General features: G+C 37.6%; 1 protein-coding gene across 2 annotated transcripts in view; it reads right to left on the reverse strand.

Annotated features, from left to right (window-relative positions):
• The window catches only part of HTR2C (5-hydroxytryptamine receptor 2C), a 384,624-nt gene that overhangs the window by 271,846 nt on the left and 98,708 nt on the right, over nt 1-14,070 (reverse strand). For both annotated transcript variants that reach the window (XM_075834402.1, XM_075834401.1), the window contains exon 2: nt 1,314-1,476. The gene's annotated coding sequence lies outside the window, so the exon portion shown is untranslated. The remainder of the gene's footprint in view (nt 1-1,313; nt 1,477-14,070) is intronic.

The following is a 14,070-nucleotide window of genomic DNA, read 5'->3' on the forward strand; positions in this document are numbered from 1 at the left end:
TTTTATCATTTGTTTAGTAATCGCGTACATGCTTTTTTTGCTTTTGGCTTAAATTCATTAAACTTTATTTGCATTTTGTTTGATTTTTTTATTGCACTAGGGAACTTTACATTTTGATAATTACTTTTTATTATTATTATTATTATTATTATGCACTGGAATGCCTGTGTATTCTAATGCATTATTGCCTGTACATATAAAATGCACAGGTATCTGTTAGGGAATGCCTAAGGTCTGCCCTAACAGGCATTATGACAGGTTGGCCCAGAGGGCCTTTGTTGGGTCCTTGGCTGTCCCTCTAGTGCCGTTAGCGCTAGTGATGACAAGTAATTGTGACATTTTAGGTGTTAAATGGCATTAAAACCACCACATCGTGGCCCAACCATTGCCCTGAGGTGGTGACTGTCAATCAGAGAAACCCTCCTTTGCAACTGCTGTGCCCGTACCATAAATGCACAGTGCTGCCAGCATTATACATTTAGCTTTTTGTCTGCTTTGCTTTCTAAAAATTCACTTTTGAAAAACAAAAAGAACAGTAAGCAAAGTGAGAAATATATATAAAAAAAGAACATTGGTTGCTTCTTTTTCAATATAAAAAAATGTCTTCATAGAAGTAGCTTTTATCTTTGGAGAGGTTCATATAATTTAGTGAACAGCAGAACAGGATATTCTTAGTCAGTGGATTTATCCATCTCCGCCCTCGTATTGAGTTTCATGTTGAAACATTGCATAGTTGGATGGATGGTTATTCGGGGAAATGAAAAATTCAGTAACTCAGTTAAGAGATGGATACCACTGATTGAAAATCTACGATAAGAATGAAATATCCAAAATAATAGGGCCCTTGGCATTACTATAATATGTTTGATGTATTTTTCCCCTAAGGGCTCATGTACACGATAATATTACAGCTCCATACAACCTCTGAGCTGTACAGATCCGTAATACAGCACCCATAAAAGTCTATGAGGGCCCTAGTGTACCTTTTTATGCTTCTATTTTCATACATCTTCAATAACCTTTTTCATTCTTTTTCTGTTTGTGCCATGTTCATCAGATATCATAATATGGAGACCTTTTCCCCTAGAAGCAATGCTTTTAGGAGAGAATAAATCTGTAAAACAATGCTGTATTTATAACTTGGTGTTCTAATGATAATTATAATTAAATTCACAATGAAAGAGGTGTATTTTTTATATTTTATAAAAGCAGAAAATAATTAATGTAATATAAAATAACAAAATAGGCAAAATGGAAAAAACATTTAACTTCAACGTATAATTTTCGTTTTAATTTGATTTTTGCCTACTTACGGTTGACAGGCTCTTGAATGGAGAAAGAAATGTTATACATCCCTTGAAGACTTCACGAATTAAGGATTTGTTGAACGATATAAGGGTTTTTTCTATGGGGGGTCACTTAATATCGTGTATGTAAGAACTGGATGCTTATTAGATGTGCCAGTACCAGAGTGAGCTGCAAGAAAGAAAAATATAGATTCTATAAGATGGGAAGAAGATATAAATATACATACACATATATTTGTATATTCAAAGGGTTGAGGAGGGAAGAGAGAGGGAAACAGTAATGGGTGTAGAGTAAAAAAGGGTTTCAATGTGTTACAACATGTGGCTAAGTACAACGTACATGGAAATTAAATAACATTGGAACAATTTTTTTATATGTGGTCTTTGTGGCCAGTACGCCACTGGTGGGTTGGAAACTTTTTTTTAAATTGTATTCATTATTTTCTATGATGTTATGGAATAATAAGAAATAAATAAAAATGGTGTACTGGGAGAAGAGTATTATACAAATCATCAGTAAATATGACTGGAAGGCTTTATGCAGAGATAGATTATTTATCTAATATTTTAATTATTTGAAACTATAAAATAATTGGAAAAAAATCCTTTAATCCAGAATCACATAGTCTCAAAATTCTGGATGTCTAAGGGCATGACCACACGTGGCGGATTTCCTCCGCAACTGTCCGCATCAATGCCGCACAGAATCTGCGTCGCAGATTCTGCTGCGGATCTGCACAAAATGTGCAGAAAATTGATGCGGACTAGCTGCTGCGGACTGCGGGAAAAGTGCTTCCCTTCTCCCTATCAGTGCAGGATAGAGAGAAGGGACAGCACTTTCCCTAGTGAAAGTAAAAGAATTTCATACTTACCGGCCGTTGTCTTGGTGACGCGTCCCTCTTTCGGCATCCAGCCCGACCTCCCTGGATGACGCGCCAGTCCATGTGACCGCTGCAGCCTGTGCTTGGCCTGTGATTGGCTGCAGCCGTCACTTACACTGAAACGTCATCCTGGGAGGCCGGACTGGAGACAGACGCAGGGAGTTCTCGGTAAGTATGAACTTATATGTTTTTTTACAGATACATGTATATTGAGATCGGTAGTCACTGTCCCGGGTGCAGAAACAGTTACTGCCGATCGCTTAACTCTTTCAGCACCCTGGACAGTGACTATTTACAGACGTCTCCTAGCAACGCTCCCGTCATTACGCGAGCCCCATTGACTTCCTCAGTCTGGCTGTAGACCTAGAAATACATAGGTCCAGCCAGAATGAAGAAATGTCATGGTAGTAAAACCAATACGCTCCGCAGCACACATAAGATCTGCGGACTTCATTGCGGAATTTTGACTCTCCATTGAAGTCAATGGAGAAATTCCGCCATGAGTCCGCCACTGCTCCGCAACAGACAGAGCATGCTGCGGACACCAAATTCCGCTCCGCAGCCTATGCTCCGCAGCGGAATTTTACGCCTCGTCTAAACGAACACTGCTAAATTAAAGTGAAAGTCAATGGAGAAACGGCTCCGCTGCGGATTAACGCTGCGGAGTGTCCGCAGCGGAATTTAAGTGAAATTCCGCCACGTGTGAACCCGCCCTAACTCTTGTTTCCAGACCAGAACACGAATACAATACCAGGGAAGTAACACTCAAAATCCATTAATAAGACTCCCCTTTTAATAAGAAAAAAAGTGTATGTTATACTAGTATAGTATTTCATTTTAAGAAGTCTCTAATCTTTCAAATAAGTTGATATGGTTATTCATTAGTCTATAATGTCTGAATATCTGGTCCCATTAAAGGAAATGTATTGTCAGGCCTATTATTTAAACCAGGTTTTTATTATAAACATTTATTTTTGTAGTCTTTTTATGTTGCTATTTATATAAAAACAAAAATCTGAAATATTGCAGTAACTGTAGAACACAAGATTGCCAAAAATGTCCTGTTTTCTGCAGCTTACTTGTCTGCTTTGCTGTGTAGACTGGAACATAGTCAACAGAGTCATCTTATTATTACAGGTTGGAGGATTAAGGCTGGGTTCACACGACCTATTTTCAGACGTAAACGAGGCGTATTATGCCTCATTTTACGTCTGAAAATAGGGCTACAATACGTCGGCAAACATCTGCCCATTCATTTGAATGGGTTTGCCGACGTACTGTGCAGACGACCTGTCATTTACGCGTCGTCGTTTGACAGCTGTCAAACGACGACGCGTAAAAATACAGCCTCGTCAAAAGAAGTGCAGGACACTTCTTTGGACCTTTTTGGAGCTGTTTTCTCATAGACTCCAATGAAAACAGCTCCAAAAACGGACGTAAAAAACGCAGCGAAAACGGCGCGAAAAACGCAGCGAAAAATGCGAGTTGCTCAAAAAACGTCTGAAAATCAGGGGCTGTTTTCCCTTGAAAACAGCTCTGTATTTTCAGACGTTTTTGGTCACTACGTGTGCACATACCCTTAATAAGAGATGACAGCTCTGGCTCCGTATGCAGCTCCCCTTCCACTCCCTAGTATCTGGAGTAGGAAATGTATTCTCTTCCTTAAGACTATTAGTCTACTAACCCTTAACTGACTTTTAAGGGTATGTTCACACGGCCTATTTACGGATGTAATTCGGGCGTTTTTGCCCCGAATTACGTCTGAAAAGAGCGCCTCAATAGCGTTGACAAACATCTGCCCATTGAAAGCAATGGGCAGACGTTTGTCTGTTCACACGAGGCGTAATTTACGCGCCGCTGTCAAAAGACAGCGCGTAAATAGACGCCCGTGTCAAAGAAGTGACCTGTCACTTCTTTGGCCGTAATTGGAGCCGTTATTCATTGACTCCAATGAATAGCAGCGCTGATTACGGCCGTAATGGACGCAGCGTTCAAGCGCCTGCACATACCGTTACAGCTGAAATTACGGGGATGTTTTCAGGCTGAAACATCCCCGTAATTTCAGCCGTTACGGACGCCCTCGTGTGAACATACCCTTACTCTCATTGCGTGTCTCTCAAATTTAGCCATTCCCAGGGAAGTTTTTAAAAATATCAAATAAATAACTGCAATATATATTAAAAAAAGGAACAAACACATAATTTCCCTTCTACAGACTCACATCAATTTAATAAAACTAAATTAAATGCATGAGACATTACCTTGAAATATTGGCTTAAAGGAATTTTACTGTATGTCTACCATGGTGTATGAGAATCCGCTCCCCCCACATTTAGCATTGGTGTTAAAAACTTGATTAATGGTTTATTTGCTGCCAGAGAACTTTGTCATTAATTTCATCTTTATTTTCAGCATTGTACAGAGTTTAGTATTAGGTACAAAGGATGATGTAGTAATATTTCTGTTAATAATCAGTCAAAATGGCAGAGCAGGACTGTGAAGAGGAGATTTATGGAAGTACATTTCATTTGTATTTAAATGCTGAGTTTTTAAGCCGCTCAGAGAATGTGATAAATGAAATCTCCTGTTGTTTTGAAAATTACTTTTAAACCTTCTGTTAAAAATGGATTTTCATCAAATTTTCTAATCATCATATTTTCATATAAAAACTAGAGTCACGCATATGTACAGTGCAATGAAAAGGGAAATTGCTACCAACTGTTTGTTTTGCAGCTAAATGAATGACCTCTGTGGTTCGACTCTGCATTCTAATACTATTCTGTACATTGAGAAGTTCTCGCACCTTCCAATCATGAGAACAAATACCTTGAAACATAATAACTACAATGACTATTTTCTCTCCCTGCACTTAATGCCACAATGATGCAATTCTTACAAAACTCTAATTATCAGGTCACAAATAATTGAAAGGGGTTATCTCATAACAAATATTGGTGGCATATCGCTAGTGTATGTCATCAATATATCCGATAGGTGAGGGTCTGAGTGCTGTGACCCCAGCCAATTGCTAGAATGAAGTGGCACTAGGAAAGCGTCGCTGTCACTTTGTCTCCTGTTGCCTCCTAATGGTTTTCTCTGGAGGCCACATGGTTGGCCCATTACAATCAAAGGCCGATCATGTGATCAGTCGGAAAAAAGCTGAGCAGTGCAGGTAGGAGATGAAGTGGCAGAAATGCTTTCCTAACCAATTCATACTAATGATCAGTAGGGGTTACAGCATTCAGACTCTCACAAATCGAACATTGATGTCATATCATTGGGATTTGCCACCAATGTCTGTCATAAGATAACCCATTCAAGTGCAATTTACAATTACTCTAATTAATTTGCTTTATTATAATTCTATCTACCGGCTAACACTACAATTAGCCACTACAACAAGCCATGTGTTTGTATCTGAAGTTTCATTTTAGTAGCTGCCATTTATCTATACCATGTTTTCTGAATCACCACATATATAAACCATATGAACCATTGGCCAGGAATTTCAGATTGGCCAGTCATTGTCAAAATGGCAATTATTTGCTTCAAAGAAGACCTAACATAAAAACGATGGGAATTATAAGATGGGATTTATGTATGAAGAACAAAAATCATGATGATACTTTGACAACCGTAAAGATGAGTTAGGGCATAGCAATTAAAAATCTAAAAAATTTCTAAAATCAAAAGTTAAGACGTGTCTAGACTCTCTATGGTACAGTTATGTATGAAAGTTAGACAGTAAAGTAACATGACAGGAAAGGTAGTGATGTCTTTGAACTTTAGTGTTAGTGAAGACTTTGGGGATTTCACTTCAAACTGAGAAAAAACAAGTGAATCTTTATCTGAATCAAGCCTAAAGTTCATTATAAAGCAAAAATGACTATGGTGAAGCTATCTGTATAGAGTAGCACTGCTTTTCCGACGTAATAAATTATATAATTCTGGCTGCTTTTAGCCACAACTAGGGGGGGCTAACTGTAAATAGCTTTGTACAGCTAGTATAGAATTCAATGGGTATAAATCTGTATGCAGTGAGCTTCACTAATGGCACCTGCAGGTAGCCACAATGACACTGTCACAGCAAGCGGAGGAAACAATTAAGAGACAGGCCCTTTTCCACCATAGTCCTTATAGTAATCGCCTGGTCTGGTTCTATGACAGTACACCTCTGGGGAACATTATTCCCAGCATGTTTGAATAGACAAAATCACAGAAATCACGCTCATGATATCAAAAAGCCAAAGATAAGAACATGACATTTTATTCTCCTTTGGAGAAACTATTATTACTAAAATAGTTCCGTCACCTCTCCGGACATGTCTGTTTTAATAAATAATTGTACTCCCCATGAAATAACAATTCTGGAGCATAATGTTGTGCTGTTCCTCTGTTACGCCTCTTAAAAATGTATGATTAAATTGATAACTGGATGTTACCAGTTGAGGGTGTGTACCTATACAGACTGACACAGGTGTTATAGGTGTTGATCCTGATAGGCAGTTTAGGGACACACCGCTTTGACAAAGGGAATGGTAACACCTAGTTGTTAATTTATTCATAAATTTCGAATAGGAATAACAGAGGAATGGCGCAAAGCAGACTTGTAAGTAAATGTTCCAGAATTGTGTAAAATAAACATGTCAGGAGAGGTGATAGGTCCTCTTTAATATGACTTGGTGCAGTAGGAGGTCCTCTTGGAAATCCCCTAGGAAATCCCCTAGGTACCTAAATCTTCTAATACATTCTATATAATACAATTGATATAAATGTCATATTTGTATAATACCCGGTTATTAATCAACATGGAAACTGATGACCTAAAATTAATCTTTGAAAACAGTATTGCAAACCAACACTGGCAGCACCTAATCATCTGTTGGATGTTTTTCCTGCTTGCTTTTCATACAATGTTCTATTTCTGAATGATCTAAACACTAATTCCTCCATTTTATCCTGTAATGACAGTTACTAGATATGACAAGTGATGTAATCCTCAAATAGACAGGAAAATACGAGTATTACAGATCTAATGATGAGGATGGGCATACATATTATTACTTGACACTTCTTTTGTCTGCAATCAAAATAGATTGTGTTTTGCGTGAAATGCTTCTGAAATCCTTCACAACAAATAGAAAGCTATAAACAACTATGATTTTCATGTAGTCTGTCTCACCTAAAAATATTATAAAATTCATTACAGTCTAGGTCTTCTCCAAAACTGAGAATTCAGGTTTTCTCAAGCAAAAACAAAAATCTATATTTACCAATATTTCAATCCCAAATCTCAGGAAATTTAAAGAAGACCTCCAATGGAAACACAACTTTCCATATCTGCATTCCCCACCTGACTGTATACCACACTCTATGCTTCTTTTATGTATTCTTATTCTTTGAACTGCTGCCTTGTCTGTGCTTTAAAAAAGCCTCCATCTTGATTCTCAAATTTCCCCAGCTTTCTCTTCCTCTCTGCTTTGTTATCAATCTTATGATGCTTCAGCACAGCATCACATGACCAGCTAAAGACCATACCATTTCTGCATGCTGGGGGACACTGTGATTATAAATCTATAAGAAATAAAGATTGGACATTTTACTCTGAACCGCTGGATTCAACTTATATTTTTCCTATTAATCTCTCTGTATTCTCCTAAATAAGCTGAGAAACCATAAGTATACAGCCAGGGAGGCTGCACTATATTCTTCTACAGTATACCTGTGTGACAGGAACCTGTCTAAGTATCAGTGGTAGCTGATGATAGAAGTTTCTGTCCCCTCCTGTGTAATACTAGTGTGGTACCGGAACTGCTGAAGCCTGTAGTGGGCAACCCATAGATCTCCATAGACTCAAGTAGAGAAAGCTTGTCACCGAGCCGGATTCACACTTCTGCTAAGCAACCGTCCCAGTCTGATATATAGAGATAGAAGCAGCAAGAAAAATAACAGGTGAGAGACTGACACATGGAATACCAGAATGGAGCACATGGGAAAGTTTATTTTTGGCCAGAGTGTTCCTTTAAATGGAAAGCCTTATAAGTTCTCATTCACAACAAGCAATAGGGGTCTGTTTTAGCAACTTTGCCACTGGCCTTTGGTGTTGTAGATTTTTTACCCTCTTATTTACATACAAAGATAGTTGATACCACTTGAGTTTTTTTCTTGTAATTTACATCATGTCCTATTACTGTCATTTTTTTCTTTAGTTGACTTAAAGGGGTTGTCAAGGATAAGAAAAAACATGGCTGCTTTTGTTCAGAAACAACACCATACCTGTCCACAGGATGTTTATGGTATTGCAGCTTAGTCAGATTCATGTTTTTATAATCATGGGCAGCCACTTTAAAAGGAGACAATTGCAATTGTATACTGTATTGCAATAGAATTCTTAATAGAATCATTTCTATAAACATTTTCTCGAATTCTTTACAAAATATTCCTATAATAATCTACTCCTGAAATTCCTATAGAAGACATTGCATGTGCATGATTTCCTCTATCACACCAATACCTTTAAATGTCCACATTTTCAACTATTTTTCATGCTCTAAATTATTTATAAAGTGAAGGAGCTTTGTAAAAAGTCTTAAATAAGAACCTCCTATCATTTTGTAAATAAAGTTCCTTTGGAGAGTTATGTGTCTCCATGGTTACAGACTACAAACAAATGCTGTGTAGTCTTATACTGCAGTCACGTTACTCCCTTCCAATCATATCTTCCCCTACTGTCTGTATGTTAGCAAGAAGAGAGGCAGATGTATAAGAGTAACACATGGCGGTAGGATAAGACTACACAGCATTTGTAATCTGCAACCAAGGATACACTTATCTCTACATTGGAGCTGTATACACAACGCAGTAAAAAAAAATATTTTTTTATTTTTAACCAAAAGCGTTTGCTTATTATTATTTTTTTGGATGCATTACAGCAATGGAAAAAATTTGTTGTAAAAGTGGACATTTAGGGGATACAACATGTGATGAGGAAATGGTGTGTGAAGTCCTGAAACTTTAGTCCTAATAAAGTTTAAAATACTGGATACCATCTACACTAAAAAGACTCAAAATTGAAATCCACAGATTTTTTTTACTTCTAGCCAAAATATATAATCATTATGTTTTTGTGAATAGGGAATCTTGATGGGAATAAAGTGGTGTCAATCTCACTCATAAGAAGCATATATTTTCATCTTAACATATGGCTTAAACGCTGATAGGAATCAATGAACTGCAAAATCCATCCTTGCATTTAACAAGATTTTTTACTGTCAGTTAACCATTGGGATGGAGTAGAGCCCTGTGCCTTACATCTTCATATTGATAGCAATTCTGCTGTCTAGAAACATTAGGGCCATCTGTTAAAGTGGTATAGTAGCCAATGGGACTTCTGTTGTGCCAGTCTGACAGGGCCAACAAATGTCACTCAGAGTTTATTCTAATTACGCCTTGGCCAGGAAGGCAATCCTTGTCTGCTGGTTTCCTTTTTTTTTTCCGCTTTTTATAGATTCCAAGAAGATATTAGAATGTTTTATTACCCAATAAAATGAAGTAACGAGCAAGTGTGATCTATGGGATAGGAGCCACCAGATAAGCAGCAATTTACTGTAATCTCGTAGACAAGAGAATGAAAACAAGTCCTTATAACTAGAGCATCGGCTGAAAAATAATTTCATTAGAATCATAGTAAAATTATTACCATTTATTTTATTACCTAATTTTCTTTCTATAAAGATGGGGAGGGGGTTAGTTATATCTTATATGATAAATACACAATATATACATTATAAAATCATTGTCAAGGTACAAAAAGACTTGTTTTCATATTTTTTTCCTTGGTTTTGTTCATTTTTATATTGGCACATTCAATGTAATAGAAATTATGTTTCTTGTTTACAGTGAGGAAAGTATGATTGATATGATTGTGGCCAAAGTTACTTTGAAGAAATCAAAATGACCATGAAAACATGCCCTAGAAGATATTATATTACAGCATATTACCTAAGTATAGTGCAAATAGATTATTTTATATAAAATGAGGTACAGAATTTAAAGGGGTCTTCAATTTACAGGCGGCCCAGCGATCAGTTGACCACAGTGGGTTAGGCTTGTGAAACCATCTGTTATCGCAGAGGGAAACTGTAACAGACTGCATCAGGGTAAATGTAGTATTGCATGGCGGCCATTGAAATAAGATGCCGACTATGTAATCCATTGCCGGGCTTGGTCGGCCATCAAGTCCTGAACATGGGAACCCCCTCTATGACATCCATATGCTCTAATAGGGTATATGGGGAGGATTTGTCTTAGTAAGCAAAACATATTACTTGTAAACTTACTCTTCAAGGTTACTTTAAGGTTACTAATTTCTTGCGTCTTACTAAAATATATTTGATGCTTTGATGTTGATACCAGTCACTGAATTTGCATCCTATATGTACTGCTTTAGTCTGAGATAAATGTATCAATGTCATTCATTAAAGAAGTCATCTAGTAGAAAAAAAGTTGACCAGAGAATATTAAAGGCTATGTACACCTTTAAAGTAATTAAAATATATATATATATATATATATATATATATATATATATATATATATATATATATATCTACCAGTGTGTTTGGTGCAACTTTCTGATTACTTTATATTAGAAATTATCTTTTCCTTTTTTAGCTACAGCTGCTTTGTATCCTGCATACTGAGCAGCTGTATCCGTCAGGTCAGCGGCAATGACGGGTTCAGTGTCAGCGGGTCCTGCGTGCCTCTGACACGCAGGATCGAGCTGTTACTGATCACATCTAAGTTCATAACTTAGATGTGATCGATAACCGGTGGATATGACACGCAGGACCTGCTGACACTGAACCCGTCAGTGCAGCTAACCTTACGAATTCAGGTCTCAGCGCAAGATACAGCTGCTCTGTATACAGTATACAAAGCAGCTGTATTTCAAAAAGTAAAAATATTTTTGAATAAAAAGTAATTAGAAAAGTGCACCAATCACACCAAACGATTCACAGTTGTACATAGCCTTTAAAATGCTGAGTTTTTCTGTAGGATCATCCTATTTTAATAAGCCAGAAATCAACTAAACAGACTTCCATGCTTCATACTATAAGATGTCACATTCCCATCCAAGCGTAGAAGACGTGATGTCTTTTAGTGTGCGGCGTAGTATTTAGGTAGGCATAGAACCATGAGAAATATACAAGCCTGTCATAAACTCAGTGACACTGAGTGATAAATTGTTTCATCAATAAATGCAAGCAAATCCTATTGGTGTGCAATCCTTTTATGTACCGTATATAATTCCAAAATATCTGGGTACTTAGGGCACATTCAGACGTGGCGGAATTGCTGTTGAATACCGCTGCGTACAGTCCACAGTGGAAATCTGCAGCAGCCGTTTTTAAATTGGTTTCTATACATTCTTAGGTAATTTAGGTCATACGTTGCGGAAAATAACAGTGCGAAATTCAGGCTGAGGTGCAGAATTTTCTGCAGCATGCACATTATGTTGCGGATAAGCAATGGAATTTCACTGCGGATTTCAGCCTTTGTCTGAACATGCCCTTACAGTATTCTAAACTACTTACTATGCAATGTATATATATATATATATAAAATATCTGGTCCCCTGACTGATCTTGAATTGTTTCTTTAGAAGAGAGTTTGCTTACCTGTGACTCGAATACCAGGGTGGACACAGACAGCAGAGGGGCCTTGTGCAAGAACAGTATTTGTGCTCCTCACTCTCCAATATCTCATCATAAATCGCCCCCTTATGTTACTCTAATAATCCACTAGTAATCGAATCATAAAATTTATTAGCGCAGGCCATTGCAATCTCATAGATATTAGAAAGCTGCTTTCAAGGTAGCAGTCGGCCCCCTTACCTACTGTGCCCCTGTGCAGCTGCACAAGTTGCACATGCTGTATGGTATGGCTGCCCGTGTTTAAAATCCCACCTCATGTAAACAGTGTTTCACCTGCAGCAACTATAGACTCTAGAACAGTGGTTTCGGACTGAATGATAATACAAAGCATATTAGGTTAGAATGGGGCTCTGTGCAATACCTTTTATTAAGCCCCCAAATTATGGTGTCCCATGTAGTGCCCAAATAATACAATTATACAGTGTACAAATAGTCAGACCATAGAATATTACTAATGTTACCTAATAACACTGCCCAAGCAATAAACTAGAATATCTGCATGATGTGAAAATGTCTTTCCATAGCTTCGGGTAACAAGTGTGAGTTCAGAGGTGCAATCTACGCCCTGTACGATTGCCCTCAATCCTGCCCTGAGTACTTGGAGCACTTTTTTATAACTTATTATTTTTCTTTATACATTTTTTTTAATCATATTTACATGAAAGTATCTAATCCTATATATTGTAGAATAACCATATACTTTTTGGACTTTCACGATCATTTTTCAAAAGAGCCGAAGCTTTACCACAATTTGAATCCGATGCAAATCACCAAAAAAGGGGAAATCATGACTTTAACATATGCACGATGTAGTAGAGCAGCAGATGTAATAACAAGATTATAGAGAGATGTAACAGAACACTACAGCTCTGCTGACTATGTATGGATTTGATTTTAATAAAATATTCTAAACCATCTGTATTGGTTCCAGCATTCCACGGCACAGATAAATTAATCCTGTTTGAGTTTCTGGAGAGCACATCACTAGTATGCATTTGACTATAATTTCATATACTTTATTATAGCCGTCTGTAGAGAATTCTTCTTTGACTATTTGCAGTATGGAATATATTCAGTGTCGTTTATATACTATTGGAAACTGATGCAGAACTATAGCATGGCATTTTATCATTTGAATAATAATATTTTCTGACACTACCCATTGGCATAGCAATAGGGGTGGAAGAGGTTTACAATTGCAACAAGGTCCCCATGCTTAAAGGGTCACAAACAGGTCGAGGATTGATCATATGGGATGTGCATTAACCTACCTCAATTGTATTATAATTAGGGTGGTTGTTAAGGGCCCCATCACAATTATTGCCCAGACCACTCTCCGTCCTCCCTTACTCAAACGCCTTTTTGCAAAGTATGAGAACAGCAGTTAAAAGGGGTAACAGCAGTTAAAAGGGGTATTTTCATCTCTAGAATCCCCGCCGATCCCCCAAAAAATAAGACTGAGGAACCTTTAGCATTCCTGCTGCATAGTGGCACTTCTAGAAACCCGATGTGCAGTGAACTGCAACACAGCTCCTTTAAAGTGAACTTGGACCCCCACCGGTCAGAAAGTGATGGCAAAATCCCTTTAAGATCGTTTAAATCCCTTTAAGGCATTGAAATATCATGGTAATTGCACAAGCTTCATTGAACCATCGCACTATACAAGTGAATCTGTCATTATTATAGTGCATACAGAGTCTATATAACCTGACACTATCATATGGGATGTCATCACTGGACTGCACCTTTGTACAGCCTTTCAGTGCAGGTTCACATGAGGGTGTTGTGGGTATTAGTACAGAACCCACGTGTTAACTGGTTTCAAATAGTTCATGTAAATATCCTAATTCCATTTAATGAAGGAAATATGTGTCAGAATTAATTATGGTAAAATTAAACATACAAAAACAGGTCGTTTTCCAGGACTTTAACAGTGATGGCCCATCTATATGATAGGCCATTAATGTATGAATAGTAAAGGTCCCACCATCGGAAGCTTGACGATCAGCATAGTAAAAGGGATGGGCCTGATACTTGTCCCGCTCAAGTGAAAAGTTTGGACCCCACTGATCGAACATTGATGGCCTAGCCTAAGGAGATTCTCACTCCCGTGACCCCCGCTGAGCAGTTGTTTTAAAGGGGCCACAGTGCTTGTACGAGCACTGC

The sequence above is a fragment of the Rhinoderma darwinii genome, chromosome 8 (assembly GCF_050947455.1).
Source record: "Rhinoderma darwinii isolate aRhiDar2 chromosome 8, aRhiDar2.hap1, whole genome shotgun sequence".
Lineage (NCBI taxonomy): Eukaryota > Metazoa > Chordata > Amphibia > Anura > Rhinodermatidae > Rhinoderma > Rhinoderma darwinii.